General features: G+C 47.8%; 1 protein-coding gene and 1 long non-coding RNA gene across 2 annotated transcripts in view; both read left to right on the top strand.

Moving 5' to 3' along the window:
* Nucleotides 1-19695, top strand: part of LOC136374973 (olfactory receptor 14A16-like) — a 184574-nt gene that overhangs the window by 39872 nt on the left and 125007 nt on the right. The gene's annotated exons all lie outside the window — the stretch shown is intronic.
* On the top strand, nt 11542-13833 carry LOC136374971 (uncharacterized). The gene is made up of 2 exons (XR_010746024.1): nt 11542-13073; nt 13793-13833. It is a non-coding gene; the product is annotated as an uncharacterized lncRNA (long non-coding RNA).

The raw sequence follows: 19695 nt of genomic DNA, 5'->3' as shown, positions 1-19695 counted from the left end.
TATCTCGGATGTGCAGGAAATATTGTCTAAAACATTGTTCGTATTGAACTACCTTTGCATTTTTGGGGCATCTTAAGTTCCAGCTGCTGTGGCTCATCGAGCGGATGAGTCAAGCCAGAAAAGCCACTGCAAAGTGGAGACTGTCAGGAACATAGAGCTGCATCTGAAGCTGCTGATCCAGCCACATTGACCCTTTTTGCAAACCATTTTTAGCCCAGCCTTGGTGGAAGTGCAGACACCGGATCAACTGGATTACTTGCTTGCTTGCTTGGCTAACATATTCGAGAGCTAGATTGTCATGCGTGCTTGAACTGTTTGCAACAAGGTCATTGTGCTTGGTTGCTAATATATTGCGGGGGGTGTAATCAGAGGCAGTGGATTCACCAAAGAGAGACTGTTGGGCAGAAATGGTGTGCTGTGTGTAGAGAGCAATGGAGACGTAACACTGCTTGACGAGCACTTAAATTGAGTACTGGGTTACCGTTTGCTGCAGCAGTCCAGTTATTTGAAAGCCCAGAGCAACAAGCCTTGGCATATGCTCATTGGGAACTTAGTCATTTGATAGAGAGAACTAAGGCCCTTAGTAAGTCCCAAGTGTTGCAAAAGCAGTGTGGTAACACCTGTAAAATCCCTCGACAGTGGATGGTGGAACCTGAGGATTGGGAGCGCCTTTGCCATAAATTTAGTCAATTGGCAGCCAAGAGGCATAAGCAAAGGAGTAAGAGAAGGAGCAACAATGAAAATCACACTGGGTAACCTGATACTGCTTATTATGATATTACAATATTGTAGTCTCACTAGTGCCTTTTGGATACCCCCACAGCCAAAAGAAAACATTTGGGTGACCTTGGCAAACAAAACAGGACAAGAGGCCATATGTTTGGCACTGTCCTCACCAGGTAACTCATTTTCTACTTGTTTGGTAGGAGTGCCCTTGGATGAACTGCCCTGTCCATCAGTGCCAATTTGTCAGCTGAATAACACAAAATCTTATGCTGATCAATGGGACAAAGTGATATCCTTCTTCCCTGCAGCCCCTTTAGAGCCTCAGGAAATTGAGATATTGGGATCCTTGAAGGCAGATTGGTGTATATATTTCAATTGGACAAGTGTGTACCGTGCCGGACCATGGAGATCAGGTGTCAATTTATTACACCCGATAAATGTCAACTCTACATTGTTAATATACAGGAATGACACTCAATGGTGTAACTATACAAGTACCAAAATATCGAGATCATCTAATAGTCCCATAGCATTACCTTACGGGGTATTCCTCATCTGTGGTGATCGAGCTTGGGCCAGAATTCCCTCTAAATTATTGGGAGGACCATGTACTTTGGGCCTCTTAACACTGCTTACACCAAACACTTCCATGATTCTTCAAATACACAAATGGCATCACAGAGTGAGGAAAATGGTACATGCTTTTGCATCAAACTGTAATGATAAGGTAAATTTTTGGTCGACAGGAGAAAGAATAATGGGATCCCTTCTTTCATCAATTGGTACGGCACATGCACTGTCTACACTAAATAGATTGGGCTGTTGGCTAGCAAAACAGACAAATGCTACCTCAACAGCATTATCTCAATTATTGATGGATGTAGACTCTGTAAGACATGCTATGCTCCAAAACAGAGCTGCAATCGATTTTTTATTGTTGGCACAGGGCCATGGCTGTGAGGAATTTGAAGGGATGTGTTGTATGAACCTATCGGATCACTCTAGCTCTATACTTGCACAAATACAAACCCTACGAACGTTAACCACACATTTGCAACAAGACAATGGCTTTGGACTTGATAATTGGCTGAAGGGGTTGGGATTAGGACCGTGGCTAACTTCTTTGTTACAACATTTGATTACAGTGGCTATTGTGATTTTTTGTAGTATTGCTATTGTTACCTTGCCTTTTTTAAGTGCCTGCAGAATGCGTTGATGAAGATGATCACTGACAAATGGAACACTGCTCTACTAGTGCAAAAAGAAAATGGGGGAAGTGTGGAGAGTTTCTCAGAAGAATGGCTGCTTAGCAAAGGCCACGATATAGTGCAGCTAGCAGCTACGTGACTGGTGGCAAGTATACATTACCCCTGAGAACGCATGCAACAGGGATGTTGAAAATACATAGTATGCAGAAAGATACATAAAGCGAAGAAATTTGCAACAGCAAGGCTAAAACACAAATGCTATATGCGTCATAGAAAGTAACCAATAATGAGCTGTAGTTTTGCAATATGCATGAGCTAATTACTGTCTGCATAAATATGATAACTTTGGAAGCAATAAACTGAGACTTGTTGATCATGATAGCATGAGACTCGTCTCCCGCGGCTCATTTCCAACACCCCAAAGTCACTGAGAGCAGGTCACCATTTGGACTAAGGGGATTGCTGCCACAGTGTGTAGGACATGTTATGGGATGGAGGGGAAGAGCAGTTTTGGATAGCACAGGACACGGGGGAAGTGAGGGGAGGACCCTCACCACAGCAGTCTGTCCTGTGTTCTCAGGAAACTTCAATTCTACCTCCTATGTGAGCAAATCCCTGTTCTGCCTGAGCACAGAGCCCGGTGCTGTGAGGGCAGCAGCTGGAGGAGGGCACCAAACAGCCCCTCTGCCAATGGTGCCAGCCACGGAGTGACCGCAGGGACTGGACTGAAGGGTGTGGGGCTGTGGGGTGTGTCTGCTCTGCACCAGCACCTGCAATGGGGCTGTGGTCTCGGGGCTCAGATGTCCAAATGCCTCAGCTGCTGAGACTGGAATCCAGGGGAAGCTGCCGAGCACACGAGTGTCTGAGCACAGCTGCTGCAGCGATCCATGGACAGGTGTGACCATGGAATGGGACAGACTGGACCAGGATAGTCCCGTTGGGAATGATCTGCAGTTCAGGGCAGAATGATGGTCTGGTCCCACTGCCCGACCCCTCCAGGGCTGACCGAAAGTTCAAACAGTCATTAAGGGCACTGTCCAAATGTCTCTTCAACACTGACAGGCTTGGGGCATCAGCCACCTCTCCAGGGAGCCTGTTCAGTGTCTGACCACCCTCTCAGTAAAGAAACACTTTCTCCTGTGCAGTCTAAACCATCTGTCCTGGTTTAGGGCAAATTTGGAAGTAAATGGGGTTCCTCTGGGGAGCAAACTCAAACGGCCCCTCCCCCCAGCCAGTCTGGGGAAAACTTTCCTAAGAGAAAGGTGGAAAAAACTATTTATTTAACAAACAAAATGCCCACGAGCATGAGGAATGAAAAAAAATTAAACAATAAAACCTCTAGCTGCTCCGAAGAGAAGTGGCAAAACTGAGGAAGTCCTTGCCAGGAGTTAGCTCCGCTCTCTCAGTCTCTGATCAGTCCCAGTCCCTTTGGTGCAGGAAAATACCAAGGTCCAGGCCCCGGTGGGCCACGGGTATCAGATCCTGGTCCTTCTCTGGTTTTTCAGTCCAGAGCAGATTTAAACAATCCCAAGAAAAAGAAAAAAAAAAAAAAAAAAAAGTCCAGGAAGCTTCTTTACCAAAGGAAAAAAACCTCTCCCTGGCTGCTCTTCATGTACTCGACGAACACACAGTCCCGAGGAAGAAAAAGAGAAGAATGCGGAGGAGTGAACATTTGTCAAAACAAACTGTGCGTGTCTTCTTTCCCTGCTCACCCTCAGAAACACTCTTAAAGATACAGAACACAACCTACAGCACACACAGAACAGACGACTTGGGATACAGAGGCATCATAGTCACTCCAGGACACCGTCCCTGGTGCAGCTTTGGACCATTCTCACATGTTCCAGGCCAGGATATCGGGGAGAAGAGAAAGGGAAATGCAGGGCAGAGGCAGGGGGCAGCGAGATGGGAGTGTGCAGCCTGCAGGGACACAGCAGCAGCTGTGGGACAGTGCAGGACAAGCTGTGCTGGACATGGCCAAGGGCCCTGGCAGGGCTGGCAGTGCCCAGGGGAAGCAAAGCCTTGGTGCCCTGGGGCACAGCAGGGTCTGTGCCCCCAAGGGCTGGGAGGGGACACCTTGTCCTGAGACCCTGGGGTCTCCTGGCACAGCCCCAGCATGGCTGGGCACTGTCACCCCCTTGTCCTGCCCTCAGCATCCCCCACATCCCAGCGGCCTCAGGGATCTGCTGGGACCAGTCCCTGGGGAGCCCTGGTCAGGAATGGCCCTGGGGGCTCCTCAATGCTCCCAGGGACTGCAGGTTCTTCAAAGGACTTTGGCTTTTGCTTTTGCCTGGGAGTCTCTGAGGGGTTTGTGAAGCCACAGCCTCCAATTAACTGCTTTAATTAGTCCTTTGACATTTTTTGTCAGTAACAACACTCAGGAAGGCTCATTAATGCCTCAAAGTACTCGAGAGTCAGTAAAGTATTACTTTTTGACACTGAATCCTCTCTGAGAGCTTTGTGCAGTCATGGCCTCCAGTTATCTGCTTTAATAAGTCCCTAGAGAGGCTCTGTACTGACTCTTGGTGGGGCTCATTAATGCTTTGACATACTCAAGGGTTTTTAAGGTACTTTGGGTTTTCCTTTCCACACTGAGTCTCTGAGGGGGTTTTGGGCAATCCTGGCCTCCAGTTCTCTCCTCCAAGGAGTCCATGAGGAGCCTGTGTTGGGGATGGATCTCAGTGGGAACCAGGAACAGTTTGAGACACTTTAGGTTAGTTCCTCTGACTTGGACTCCTGGAAAGGTTTGTGCAATCTCCTCACAGGCCCTGAGGGCTCAGCACCAAATGCACCACGGGCTCATTGGGATCAAGCAAGTCCTGTCAAACCATGGCTGTGCCTTGATTTCCCTCTGCTCTGGTGCACTTCATCAGGAAGATTTTCTACTGCAGTTATGGAGAAAGATTTCAAAGAGCTGCTAAGAAATACACATTCCTGTTAGAAAGGCTGTTTAAAGTTTTGTTCCTGTTCTCTTTAGAGCAGAGGTGATTGCAGCATTCTGTGATTGATATTGATCCAGGGCCTCTCCTCAGGAGATCTGGCCTGGTCAGAGAAGCTGTGCCTTGAGGTCTGAGCCAGTGTGGACAACCTTGCTCCCCATTCCCCAAGCCCATCCTGTCTGTCCTCACTCACCTGGGACCTGCTTTGCTTGGACAGCTGCCTGCACTAAGCTAAAAAAGGGTTTTCTGTTTTATGAAGCAATGTAAATCTCCGAGTTTTCCCCACTGAAAACAGACACACTCCTCCAGTGTGTGCCAGCCCAAGGTGCCACCAAAACCTCTCCAGTCCTGCCCTGGGCCAGCTGTGAGGGTGGACCATCATCCCAACCTGCCCTGGGCCACTGCAAGGGGCTGTGACCATGGACACTGCATGGAGCCCACAGCTGGTTTTGGGTGCCACAGCAACTGTGAGCAGTTCAAGTGTCCTTGGAAACACTGGGGAGGACTGGGACATAGTGGGGAGCACTGGGAACAATGTGGGAGACACTGGGACATACTGGGAGTGATACAGGGGATAGTGGGACAAACTGGGGACAATGGGAACACCGTGGGGAAGACTGGGGGATACTGGGGCGTGCTATGGAAGATACTGGGGGGAACTGGAAGGGAATGGGAATGAAGTATTGGGAGGGACTGGGCTGTACTGGTGATGAAATGGAATGTAAAGGGGGGGACTGAAGGGGTACTGGTGCACCACTGGGCTGTACTGGTGATGAGCTGGGCTGTACAGGGAAGGACTGGAGGGGCAGAATGGGCTGTTCCCATCTCTGGACACTCCTATTGGCTGAGGCTCCAGCCCATCACCGCCCGCAGCCAATCAGCTCCAGGAAACCGGGACCTCGGGGCCGTGCCTGGTGTCAATGCCATGTTTCCTTTTTGCCTACAACTCCCGTCATGCCCCACGGCCCAATTGAGCCCCATTGCAGTTTGGACTACAATGCCTGTCATGAACCACCCTTTAATGAACCCTGGTATCCACCCCGCGTGTGTCTTTTAAGTGTCCCCCAGACCCACCAGCGTCCCTAAGTGTCCCTTCAGCGTCCATTCAGAAGCCCCCAAAAGCGCCACTGAATTCCCTGAATGATCCCAACCCCACAGATGCCCGTTAAAGCCACTTCTGGGAATCCATCTCCAATCATCCCCTGTGGCCTCAGAGCTCCGCCTAACACAGTCCCGCTCCGAAAACTCCTGCTGTGCCTCGCGCCCTAAAGCACCCGGTTCTAGCTCCCCCAGTCCCCCCCAAGTGCTTCCGAACCGTGTACGTTCCCCCTGAGGACCTCAAGTCGCGGCTTGGACGCCAAAGTGTTCCCCAAGTGCCTTCCCGGACCTCCGAAACCCCGTGCGAGCCGCTTCCGGGACTACAGCTCCCAGCATGCTCCGCGGTGTACAGAGAGCGCTGTTCCAGCAGTGACTCCACCTCCCATCATGCCCCGCGCCCCACCCAGAGCCATTGGAGCTCCGCTTCCAACTCCCGTGATGCTCTGTGGCCCCGTTAACCCGTGCTATACCCGCGCCTACAACTCCCATCATTCCCCGCGCCCCAGTGAGCCTCCTCAGAGCCATCCAAGTGCCCACCCGTACCCCGAAGGGTGCCCAGATTCCCCTCCCTGACCTCCAAGTGCCCCCCTGGACCCCCAAGTGCTCCCATGGACCCCGAATTGTCCGACAGAATCCCAAAGTGCCCCTTCAAGTGCTCCCCCGGCTCCCCCAGGTGTCCTCCAGACCCTCAAGTCTCTCCAAATTCCCTTCTCCTAATGTGCCCCAGAAATGTCACCATGGAGCCCAAACTGGTCCCTTTACCCTGTCTGAGAAAATGCTCAAAAAATTTCTGTATATTCATGAGCCCCACGCTGGATTTGGGGCTGAGTCCAGGAGCCCCAGGCACTGAGAGAAGGTGGAAGAAGCTGCTCAAGGAGTCAGAAGCAAAAGCCCAAGTCCCTTGGAGCATCCCTGGGCCCCACTGAGGGCAGGGAGTGCCAAAGGCTCCCCAGGGACTGGTGTGAGCAGATCCTTGAGGCCAGGAGTGCAGGGAGCCCGAGGCTGTGAGCAGGGCACTGCAATGCTGAGCCAGGCCTGGGCTGGCTGGAGGGAGCAGAAAGGCCAAGCCCTGAGCCCAGCCCTGGGACAGCAGGGCCTGTCCCTCCCGGGGGACTCGGGGCTCTTGCTGGGGCACTGGGATGGCAGCAAGGACAAATGGCATCAAGCTGCCAGCCCTGCCAGCCTGCTCAGGGAGGGGCCAGGGAGGAGCCAAGTGCAGCCCCTGGAAGGAAAGTTCCTTCAGTGGGGCCTCCCGAGGCGCTGGCAGAGCCCAGGGGACAAAGGCCTGGGTGCCTGTGGCCCTGCCAGCCCTGCCCAGCCCTTGGCCATGTGTCCTGCAGGCTGTGCTCCCTGGGCGTGCTGCTGCTGTGCCCTGGCCGGCTGCACATGCCCATCTCGCTGTCCCCCCAGCATTTGTCAGCCCAGCATTGCTGTGCCCTCCCTGGGCTCCCTGCACCCAGCGCTGCCGGGTCCTGGCACACAGAGCCAGGACATGGCCCAGCCTCACGCTGGGACACCTCCTGCACCAAAATTCTGCCCTGGCAGGGGCTGTCCTTTGTCCTCAGCTCCAGGCTGGACCTTCCAAGCTGCACTTTGGGGAGGCTTCTTTCTCTTCCCACTCCCAAGAAAACTCTGTCTGCTGCTGTTCACAAAGAGAGAAGGGCTGCTGGGGGATATGGTGCTTGGGGCCATCTGGGCTACAGTGACCATGGAATAATCGAGTTTTCAATATTCAGTTTCACAAGGAGGGGGCATCAACAGAACTTCTACACTGGACTTCCAGAGGGCAGACTTGGGCCTGTTCAGGGTGTTGATTGGGAGACTACTGAATTGGATACTGATTGTTTGAAGGGAAGGAGCCCTTCAACAAAGGGGTCCAAGAAGGACTGATGTACTTCAAGAAAGAAATCTTGAAGACACAGGGCTGTGCCTATGATGAGCTGACAAGTAGAATGACTGGCCTGGAAGGGCAGGGAGCTTTTGCAGGAACTCAGGGCAAAAAAGAGTGTGCACCAGCTTTGGAAAGAGGGGAAGGCTGCTCGGGAGAGGTCTAAGGATATCATTAGATCCTGAGAAAGAAAATTACAGATGTGAAAGCCCAACTAAAACTAAATCTAGCCACTTACGTGATGAATAATAAAAATGTTTTTTAAAAATACATCAATGGCAAAAGGATGGCCAAGGACAACTCCACTCTTTATTGAATGCAGGGAGGAATAGAGCAACTAAAGATGAGAAGAAGGCTGAGGTACTGAACACATTCTTTGCTTCTATTTTCAACATTAAGACAGGTTGTCCTCAGGACAAGTGGCCTCCTGAGCTGGTGAATGGGGACAGGGAGCAGAACAGCCCCTGTAATCCAGGAGGAAGCACTTGGTGACCTGCTGAGCCACTCAGATGCCTTCAGGTGTATGAGATCAGAGGAGATCCATCCTAGGGGGATGAGGGAGCTGGGGGATGATCTCCCCCAGCTGCTCTCCATCATTTCTCATCAGTCCTGGCTCACTGGGGAGCTCCCAGAGGACTAGAGGTGCCAATGTGAGCCCATCCCCATGAAGGGCTGGCAGGAGGATCTGGGGAACTCCAGGCCTGTCAGCCTGACCTGGGTGCCTGACAAGGGAATGGAACAGATCCCCTTGGGTGCCATCACAGGGATCCCTGTGTGGATCAGACCCAGCCAGTGTGGGTTTAGGAGGGGCAGGTCCTGCCTGACCAATCTTTCATAGCCAGGTGACCCACCTGGTGGATGTGGGAAAGGCTGTGGATGTGTCTACCTGGACTCCAGCAAAGCCTTTGACACCGTGAAGCACAGCATTGCCTGGAAAAGCTGCAGGCCACGGCTTGGGCAGGTTCCCTCTTTGGAGGAAGAATGAAGAACTGACTGGAGCCTGGTCCCAGAGTGTGCTGGGGATGGTGCTGCATCCAGCTGGTGTCCAGTCCCTGCTTGTGTCCCCCAGGGATGTGTGTTGGGTCCTGTCCTGTTTAATATCTTCATGGACGATCTGGTGGAGGGGATCGAGTCCACCATTAACAAACTGCAGATGCCACCAAGCTGGGTGTGAGTGTGGATGTGCTGGAGGGCAGGAGGGCTCTGCACAGGGCCCTGGACAGGATCCAGGGCCCAAATCAACCAATGTGAGGTTTAACAAGTCCAAGTGAGGGGTGCTGCACTTTGGCCACAACCACCCCTGCAGACACAGGCTGGGGACACCGTGGCTGGAGGGCAGGCAGGCAGAAAGGGACCTGGGGGACTGATGGACAGCAGGCTGGACATGAGGCAGCAGTGTGCCCAGGTGGCCAAGAAGGCCAATGGCACCTGGCCTGGCTCAGGAACTGTGTGGCCAGCAGGAGCAGGGCAGTGATTCTTCTCCTGTGCTCAGCTCTGGTTGGGCAGCACCTCGAGTGCTGTGTCAAGTTCTGGGCCCCCCAATTTACAAAAGACATGGAGGAGCTGGAACATGTCCTGAGAAGGACAACAACGCTGGGGAGGGGTCTGGAACACAAGTCCTGTGAGGTGTTGCTGAGGGAGCTGGGGTTGTTTATCCTGGAGAAGAGGAGGCTCAGGGGAGACAAGGCAGTGTCAGGGCACAGGTTGGACTTGCTGATCTCTGATGTCTTTTCTAACCTTGCTGATTCTGTGATTCTCTGAAATCACCTGCAGCAGTTGCAGGATGAGGCCTGGGCCTCCTCTTCAGAAGGTGCAGCAGCCCAGGTCCCTCAGCTTCTCCTCACAGCCCCAAAGGCCATCCTGTCAGTCCTGCAGAGCCTCTGCAGCTCCTCCTCATGGCCCAGAACAGGGAGCCCCACAGCTAGACACAGCAGCCCAGATGTGCCCCCCTGGGCTGTGGTTCCTCTGGCAACGGAGCAGCACCAGGCACTGCAGGAGCCTGCAGACAATTCCTGAAGCACTTGGAGGATGATCCTGCTCCCCAAAGGATGTTCCCATGGTGCCAACTCAGGAACTGCAATGGGCAGTGGGGCCAACAGGGATGGGAACAGGGGTGGGCAATACAAAGAAACTTGCAGCCAGAAGGGCAGGTAAAGGAAAGTTGAAGCAAAAGAAATGCTCTGTACAGTTTGAGGGTGGCTGCCAGGCAGCCCTGGCTCTGAGCAACAGCGTCTGCAGTGGCACAGGAAACTCACAGCTGATGGGAACAAACTCTCTGGCTGACTTCAGAGGCCACGACAAAGCTGAGTGGTTTCCCTCCTGTCCCCCAGCCATTCCTGGCCCCAGGGGCTGATGGCATTTGTGCTCCCTCAGGTTCATCTCCCCACACCAACACCATGGGGGTGCCTCAGGCCTGCTCTGGGCAGTGCAAACAGGGGCTCCTGAGCCAGCGCTGCCATGTCTGTGCCTGCAAGGATGGGGCCCCTGTGTGAGCTGGGGGAGAGGCCAGGGCTGCAGAGAGGGGATGTTGTTGGCAGGTGCATGAGGATGCTCTGGGACACTGCCCTGGGGTGTCCAGCGCAGTGGGGATGGATCAGGCCCTGCTCTGCTGCTCCTTGCCGTCTCCCCCAGGGACCTTGCAGAGCCCCAGCCATGCTGTTTGCCCCCAGCCTGCCCATGGCCAGGCTGGGGCTGCTCACGGGGCTTTTCTGTGCTGGGCATTGGCCTGGGCGTGTTCTGGAGAGAGCCTGGGCAAGGAGGCTGGAGCCCCCAGGCCCTGCCCTGAGGTGTCAGCGCTGCCCCAGCAGTGCCCATGGCCTGTCCCTGCTGCAGCCCCGGCACTGCCACCCCCAGCCCTGTGCCCGGCCCCGAGAGCACTCAGGCCCTACAGCAACACCAGGGCCAGGAGGGCAGCGGGGCAGGGCCACGGGAGCAGCACTGCCAACACCAAGGGCTGCTGCTCCTGGCCACAGCTGCTGTGCCAGCCCTGATCTGCCCCCAGCTCTGCACACAGACATTGCTGCTGCATCTGCAGAGAAGGGAACAAAAGGGGCATCTCTGCACAAAACTTGGCTGGGAGATCCTTGAGTGCCTTTAAAGCCACCAAGAGCACAGACGCTCACTGACACAGTCTGTAGCCCCAGGGGAAGTGGAGAGAAACAAAATGAGAAATGGCACAATAAATGACAATTCTTTGTTGACAAGAATAAAGGAGTAAAACCATGAAAAATCTCTAAAATGAAACCAAAAAGAAGCATCAAAATTACTTTTATTACTTGTTATTAGCAAAAATTCGGCAACAGTTTTGAACGTTCTGAAACCATCCAGTGATCAGTGTCCAGGGAAGGTGGAGAGAAACAAAATGAGAAATGGAGTCACCCTGGGAGTCACACTGTCCCAGGGTGACTATGATGCTTCTATCCCCAGTCATCTGTTCGGTGTGTGCTGTGTGTTCTGTGCCTTTAAGACTGGTTCTGAGAGTGAAGCAGAGAAAGAAGCAGCACCCAAATTCTTTTGAAAAACAGTGTTCACTCCTCTGCATTTTTTTCTTCTTCCTCAGGACTGTGTGTGTTCATCAGAGGCACAAACAGAGGCCAGAGAATGTGGTTTTTTTCCTTTTTAAGTAGTCTAGCAAGCTTACACAAAGAAGCTTCCTGGAAGAAGACGTAGATTTGCACCTTTATGGAAATCTGAAAAGAAAATAACAACTAAGTGTAGACTATTGAGCCTTAAATGAAGTAACTCCACCACTGAATGCTGCTGCTCCAGACATAGTAAAACTCCAATAGAAGCTCAAGTCCAAAACAGCAAAGTAGTATGCCACTATTAACATTGCCAATGCATTTTTCTCCATTCCTCTGTCAGCAAAATACAGGCCTCAGTTTCGCTTCATGTAAAGGGGTGTGCAGTACACTTAAAACCAGCTGCCTCAAAAATAAAAGCACAGTCCTATCGTCTACCAGAAACTGATCCAAACTGCACTAAAAAAATAAAACTCCAAAATATCTCCAGTGTGTCAATAACATCTTATGTAAAAAATATAGGTAAAAAATATATATAGAAAACCACTGCAGCTAAAGTATTTGAAAAGGGAAAAAAAAAAATCATCCAGATTCTCCTAAAAACTAGCTTTGCTATCAAAAAACCCCAAAGTTACAAAACCTGCTCAAAATATCCAGTTCCTAAAAATTCAGTAAAAAAATAGACAGTGTCAAATTCCCACTAATGTCATCAACAAAATCACAGCAATGTCTCCACCAACCAACAAAAAATGCCCACAAGCTTTCCTAAGCACCATAAGCTTTTAAAAAATACACATTCCTAAGTACAACCAAATTGTAAACTCTCTCTACCTGGTTACCCACAAAAAATACACTTTCCAGTAAAACCCTTAACAGCAACACACCTTTGCCCAAAGCAAACAAAAAATTGCTCATACCACAGCCCTTAGCCCAATCAAAACAAACCCAAATGTAAAAAACATACTCTACTCCGCAGCCGGGAGCCAGAGTCTGCCCTAAGACCTTGAACAAAAAATGCCTGGGGAGGCTCAAAGCCAGCCACTAAAATTCTGAAGTCAAAACTACAAAAAGTCTAAAACCAACCACACTCCAACAGGGAGGGAAATTTTAGCAGCCTATAAAACCATCCAAACTGCTTCAAAAAGAATAAACACTAAATCACAATTCCTCCTAGCACCCCAGCTACCAGTGCTAAAGTAAATATTTAAAGCAAATTTCTCTCTACCCACCATACCACCAGTGCCACATAAAGAAAATTAATTACTCTCATCGCAGGGTGCACAGTTTTAATTAAAAAACTGAATCACCCTGAAGATTCAAAAGTAATAACAAATTAACCTAAAAATAAAAACTTTGAACTAACAAATTAATAAGTCAAAACTAAATAACACGTACTAAAAAAACTCCTCTGTACGACCAACTACCAGCAAAAAAACCACACTACACTCTTTTTACTGACAATTCCTGTCGTGTCATAAATGTAAACTAAAAGTACAAAACTGCTGTATAAAATCCCACACAACAAATCACAAAAGCTACTAAAAATAATAATAATAATAAAAAAATAAAGCCAACCTACTATGCTCAAAGCTGTTTAATTAACCCTAAACCCTAAAAATTAAAAGTAGCCAAAGCTTTACCTCTACAGTAATTCATAAATAGTAGCAAATACTCTATAAAAATAATTTAAAAAGTATAAAAACCCAACTAGCAGCACAAGAAAACTAATCTAAGTTTCTAATAAATGAAAAAACTTTGCTACCACAATTAAAACACTACTCTAAAAGTCCACCATATAAATATCCATATCCCCAAAAATAAAACTAATAAAAAGAATCAAAGCAACGAACAAACAAATCATACTACCAAAATAAAAGTATCAAAAACTATTTTAAATTAGCAACATAAAACAAAGTTATTCCTAATCAAGAAGTTCATGATGCCACAAGGCATCAAAGCAAAAATACCACCTATAAATAAACACAAAACCAAAAAATAAATCTAACTGTAAAGAGAATTTCTCAAGTTATCCATAACTATAACACTTTTACTACAATCAAACAAGCCAAGCAAATAAAGCCCCAATAGTACAGAATAGTTCAAATACAAGTACAAAAAGCATAGCAAATTTATATCATTACACTGCCCTAAGCACACCAAAATAAACACTGTCTACTCACAACAATAAAAACTACAGCAAAATAACTAAAACCTATGCTGTACCTCATGCTACAGCCCGTAACACCATTCTAAGCCTTAAAATCCAAATTCTTTAAAAATATAATACCTCTAAAAAAATTAAATCAAACAATAAAACTCATTTCAAAAATAGCCTTACCAACACCTGAGCTAGGGAACATAACACTAAATAAATATACCATATCCCCTACCATACACCAGCTGCTGAGAAAGTAAAAAAAAAATACAATAAGCTGTTAAAAACTACCTCAAAACATCAAATAAAAAAATCTTTCCAATATTAAAAGTAACACCTAAAAAAAACCAACTAATGAATTAACACCCAAAGTTCCACCAACAAAACAAACCCTGCCCAGTCTGTACTCCTGCATACAGTAAATAAAAACCCTCTAATAAATATTTAAAATATTAAATAAATAATTAGATAATTTCTGCCTCAAATACAGACAAAACATCCATAAAATTGTCTTTACTCATAAACCAATTTGTACATAATGAATATGCAAAAAAAAAATAAAATAACACAATGTGTACCTCAAAAAAATTTAATTGTTAAGTAAAAACCATTTGTAAATATCACTTTTTATTAAATGTCACTACCAATATCTATATAAATCTATATATTGTTTTTATATAGATGTATGCATATCAATTGTATGTGTTTATAAAGTTAGAATTCAATTAGTTTTTGTAAGTTAACAACATAATAATAAAGAATGTCCTAAAGTGACTATAATACTTGTATCCTAAATCATCTGTTCTGTATGTACCATGCATTCTGTACCTTTAAAACTAATTCTAAAAGTAAAACAAAAAAGAAACAGGCAGTTTGTTTGTAAAAATAGTGTTCACTCCTCTGCATTTTATTCTTCTTCCTCAAAACTATGCATGTTCATCATATGCACAAACAACAGCCAAATAAAAAACGGGGTGGGGAGGGGGGGGGAATAGCGCTCCGTTTAATTAATCTAGATAACGAAAAAAAAAAGCTTCCTGAACTAATTTTTTTTCCTTTTTCCTAGAACAAGTTCAATCTCCTCTAAACTAAAAAAACAAAAAAACCCACCAAAATCTTATACCCACAGACCACTGGGCCTGAACGTCAACATTTTCCAGCGACAAAAACAAAAAAATAAAACTAATAAAAAACTAACTCCTGGCAAAAACCTCTCAGTATTGCCGTCTCTCTTAAAAACAGCAAAAAAATTTTATTATTTCATTTCCTTTTATTCACCTCCTTATGCTTGTAAGAATTTTGTTGGTCAAATAAAAAATTTTCTCTATATTTCTAAAAAAAAATTCTTTTCCAAGAAAAGCAAACAAACAAACAAGCAAACAAACAAAAAACCAAGGAAAAAAAACAAACCTAAAAAAAAAAGTTTTCTCTCCAAAAAAAATCCATTGAAAATTTTCCTTCAAAATTTACACTAAATAAAAGCAGGCACAAAAAACGACATTACTTTGTGGAAAACATGACAATTATAAAAATCAAGGAAAAAAACCCACTACCACACCATCAGGTACTATCAAACACTAATTTTATTACAAGTGATTTGCAGAAATTGCCCAGCAGTTTAATGTTTCTGTAACCATCCAGTGATCAGTATCCACACTGCAGCCTTGAGCTCCTGGTTCCTCAGGCTGTAGATGAGGGGGTTCAGGGCTGGAGTCACCACTGAGTACAGAACTGACAGGGCCAGATCCAGGGATGGGGAGGAGATGGAGGGGGGCTTCAGGTGAGCAAACACTGCAGTGCTGAGGAACAGAGAGACCACAGCCAGGTGAGGGAGGCAGGTGGAAAAGGCTTTGTGCTGTCCCTGCTCAGAGGGGATCCTCAGCACAGCCCTGAAGATCTGCACATAGGAGAAAACAATGAACACAAAACAGCCAAGTGCAAAAAAATCACTAATTGCAAGCAGCCCAAGTTCCCTGAAGTAGGATCTGGAGCAGGAGAGCTTGAGGATGTGTGGCCAGGAGAGCTGCTCTGCACGGGAGGAAGAGACCCAGGGAGAGCCTGGGCACTTGGGCAGCTGCAATCCCTGCTGATGGAGCTGGGGCTAGAGATGGTTACAGCTGGACTGAGAGAGTTAGGAGTTGATGGTTATTAACCTGTGTAGGCTGGTATTTGTACACGTATACATGTATGGATATTGTTCTCTTGATGAATGTATATTGATGTGCTTACATCTGTATTTATACTGACATACTTGTTCCGAGGTATGGCTGTAGTGATGGGGTTGTCAGGATTCTTTTATTGGTACATTGATATTTACATATTTATTGATAGGTTTGTTATGTTTGTATTTATAAATGTCTTGCTTTATGTCACATGAAATATGAACTCTGTTTTTACATCTGTATATTGTATGGTTATGTATTTCGGAAGATTTAAATATGCACTCTGTTGTATGGTTCTAGAAATATATTTCTTTAGTACAGGATCTGGGATTCCTTAGAGAGGGATACTGATATTTTGTATTTGTATATGGACTGTATAGTTGTAGTAACAAGTAATGAAGTAAACTCTTATGCTTCAATTCATATTTGTGTATAGTGAGTGGTTATAGAGTGTTGGAAGAAAATTAATATTTTAAATTTACAGAGTACAATTGTAACAATAAACTAGTTTTATAAGCTTTAATTGATATTTGTATTTTTCTATACGAGCAGTGTGGGTGTAAGCAATTTAAAATAAATTTCCTTTTTAAACCAAAGTGGATTTTTCTGAATTTGCATATTGGTATTGCAGATGTAAGGATCTTCCATCAATTCAATGTTTCCACTTAAAGAAGTGAAGACTGGTGCTACCCAGAGCAATGGGCAGATGTAAATGTGATGATGGGGAGGATTTTGTCCATGGAATTCCCCGTCCATGCCCAGCACATCATCCACTTGCACTCAGGCTGGGCGAGGGGAGGGGAGGAATAACTGTGATAACTCATCTGCCTTGCTGTGCACTGATACACTTTGTAGCAGTGAACATTAGAGGTAGTGCCAGATTCTTATTTAGCATCATGACATGCTGCTGCTTCATTGCAAAACTGCCTCAGCTTGGAGAAAATCAGCTTAATTTGCTGTCAGTTTGGGTAGATGTGGTCAGAAACACTGACACACATTAAAACCAGTTTTCTAACCTCATCATCCAAAGAGAATTTTGTGTTGCCTTTTCTTCATTGTATGCACAACATTTTTGTGTTCTTCTGTATCCTTCAGGCAGGTATCCACTAGTGACTGAAAAATAAAAAAGGATTGTGACATTCATTCTCTTTTAACCCATATTTGCACTAAGCTGTAACTTAGGAAGAAAAATGATAGATTTTCTTTAGTCCTGCAGTGTTGAATAAATGGTGAAGCCACAATCCAAGCTGTAAGAACAGCGTGTTCTTGGTCTTAACAGGATATTGTGGACAAGAAAGACCCACAATCTACATGATTCACCTCTTAGGTAAAACCAGAATGGTTCCTGGTGTCCAGCTTACAGGGGATGGAAATAACAAATGTCCCTGGGCTGGGGCAGAAGCCTGGGAGTCAAAGGCTTGGAAGAAGACACCTGGCAAAGCCAGCCCAAGGGGCAGGCAGGCTTTTGGCTCAAGGCAAGAGGCAGCCTGTGCTGCCAGCACGGGAAGGGACTCCAGGCACAGGAGCTGGCCAGCGGCAGGAGCAGCTCCTGCTGTCACTGCCAGGGAAGGACTGGCAGCACGCAGGAGCAGCGGGCACACTGCTGATGGACAGCTGGCAAGTTGAAGCGGGCCAGCCAAGGAACAAGAGAGGTTGGAAAAGTCGTTTGTGACATGGCTGGATCAGTCTCACCAAGGTCAGTGTTACAGTCCGGGCCATCATGCCAAATGCCTTCCAGCACAGAGTCCCCATGCCCCAAGCAGAAGCAGCAGCCCTGATACAATGCATTCTGTTCCTAAATCATCCATGCAGGTACCAACACGATGTTATTCCTGACTTTTTGCACCTATCCTGGTCTAACAGAGTTGGGGGGTAATGGGGTCATTTCTTACACAAGGCCTACACCTACAGCCTGTCTATTCTGTCCAGCAAGGTCAGCAATGCTCTGGTATATTTGTTATGTCTAGGACAGTTAACTTAGTAAAAGGTAATGCTGCTGAACTTTAAACTGGACTTTGAGCCTTTCTATCAACTAATACAGTCTCTTCTTTCCTTAAGGCACTTAAGGCAGATTTTTATTCAATTTTACTCATAAATTTAGACCTATTTTATTTTCTGAAACTAAAACTTACATTCCCACTTCATGTCTGTGTGACTTCATGTATCTCAGTTTCTCCAAGGGTTTCAAACCAACCTCTGCATTCTTTTCTGCCTCTTGGCCTGTGTGCACAGGGTCCTGGGAGATTTCTATCTGCCTTCCAACAGATCTGGGACACGACTCCATGGGTCCCTTCTCTTCTCGTTCCCAGGTCTCCACACAGTGCAGGTGGTTTCCAGCTGTGACCTCCTATCCAATGGAGAATCCATGGATCCCACAGGTACGGCTACAATGGGTGGGATTTCATCTCCTTCCAGCTGGGATCCGGGAGCTTTGCAGTGTCCCACGGTGCCACTGGATCACCCAGAGGTGCTGGGAATCCAAAGGGATCATGGTGGAGCAGATGAAGCATTACCTGGACACACCTATGTGGAAGAGCACCCAAAAGACATTAGATATGGTCAGGAGGGTCTGGAGCACAAAGGTGGGTGTGGGATGGGAAGGGGAATTCCTACGGGACTGTGGCATTCAGAAATGGGGAGACCTGGGAATGCAGGAATTCCCAGAGAATTTCCATGGCTGGAGCTCACTCTCATCTCAGTCAGGTGAGAATTCCATGGATGGATCTCCCCCACTACCCACTGCCATGGGAATTCCATGGGGCAATGATTGGAATCGATGACCAATCCAATAATGACAGCAGTGAGATGAGAAGCAATCCCTGCTGGGATTCCATGGGCCATAAATGCCAATCCTTTCCCCAGGCCGGCTCTGTTGTGCCCGTGGCAGCACCAGGGGAGTGCCCTGTCCCTGCCCTGAGCCCAGGACGAGCCTTTCCTTGGCTGTTCTCTGCCCTGCCCGGGGCAGGAGGGCACTGCCCCAGCGGCTTTGGTGGCCCCGGGCACCCGGCCGGGCTCCAGCCACTGCAGGTGGCTCCTTGGGAATGTTCCAGAGCAAAGCTTAAAGCCAACACCAGTTTCTGGAGGGGATTGTTCCCCCTTGGCCTGTGCTGGGAGCCCAAGGGCAACAGCCCGGGCACAACAGCCCAGAGTGCTGGAGCTCAGAGTCCCTGGGCCTGGCCGTGTGTCCCTCAGCTGTCCCCTGTCCCTTGGCTTTGTGAGGCTGGGGGTGGCAGCAGGACCTGGGGCACCCTGGAGAAGAAGAACCCTGAGCCTCAGTTCCCCCAGTAGGGCCCAGGTCACTCCCAGTATGGGCCCTGTGGCTCCCAGTCACCCCCAGTGTGATCCCAGTCACTTTCATTTATATTCAGTGTGATCCCAGTGTCATCCCAGTTATTCGCAGCATGAACCCAGTATGATCCCAGCATGGGCCCAGGTGTCCCCATTCACCCCTACTTTATTTCCAAGCACTCCCAGTATGGCTCCAGTTACCCCCAGTATGATCTCAGTCACTCCATGATACTCCCAGTATTATTCCTGTAATTTCCTTTATGGTTGCTCTGTGATCCCAGTCACTCCTGATCTCTTCCAGTATATCCCAGTTGCCCCCAGTGTGTTTCCACTCACTCTCAGTTGCTCCCAGTAGCTTCCAACATGATTCTAGTTGCTCATAGCCACTCCCAGTCACCTCCAGCATAATTCCAGTCACTCCCTGTATATCCCAGTTGACACAACATGGTCCAGTTGCCCTCAGCCTGCTCCAGGGAGACTTCCAGGATGATCCCAGTATGACCTCAGTCCCTCTCAGTGTGGTGCCAGTTCCTCCCAGTATGATCCCATTTGTCCCCAGCGTGGTCCTATTTCCTCCCAGTGTAATCCCAGTTGCATAGATCCAGTCACTCCCAGTATGATCCTGTTCTGATGCCATGACGATCCCAGTTCCTCCCAGTGTAGTCTCAATTGCTCCCAGTTTCTCCCAGTCTGATCCCAGCTGCCCTTAG

Source organism: Sylvia atricapilla, unplaced genomic scaffold (assembly GCF_009819655.1).
Source record: "Sylvia atricapilla isolate bSylAtr1 unplaced genomic scaffold, bSylAtr1.pri scaffold_66_arrow_ctg1, whole genome shotgun sequence".
Taxonomy (NCBI): domain Eukaryota; kingdom Metazoa; phylum Chordata; class Aves; order Passeriformes; family Sylviidae; genus Sylvia; species Sylvia atricapilla.
The sequence above is the reverse complement of the archived record's forward strand: the minus strand, read 5'-3'. Positions and strand labels throughout refer to the sequence as shown.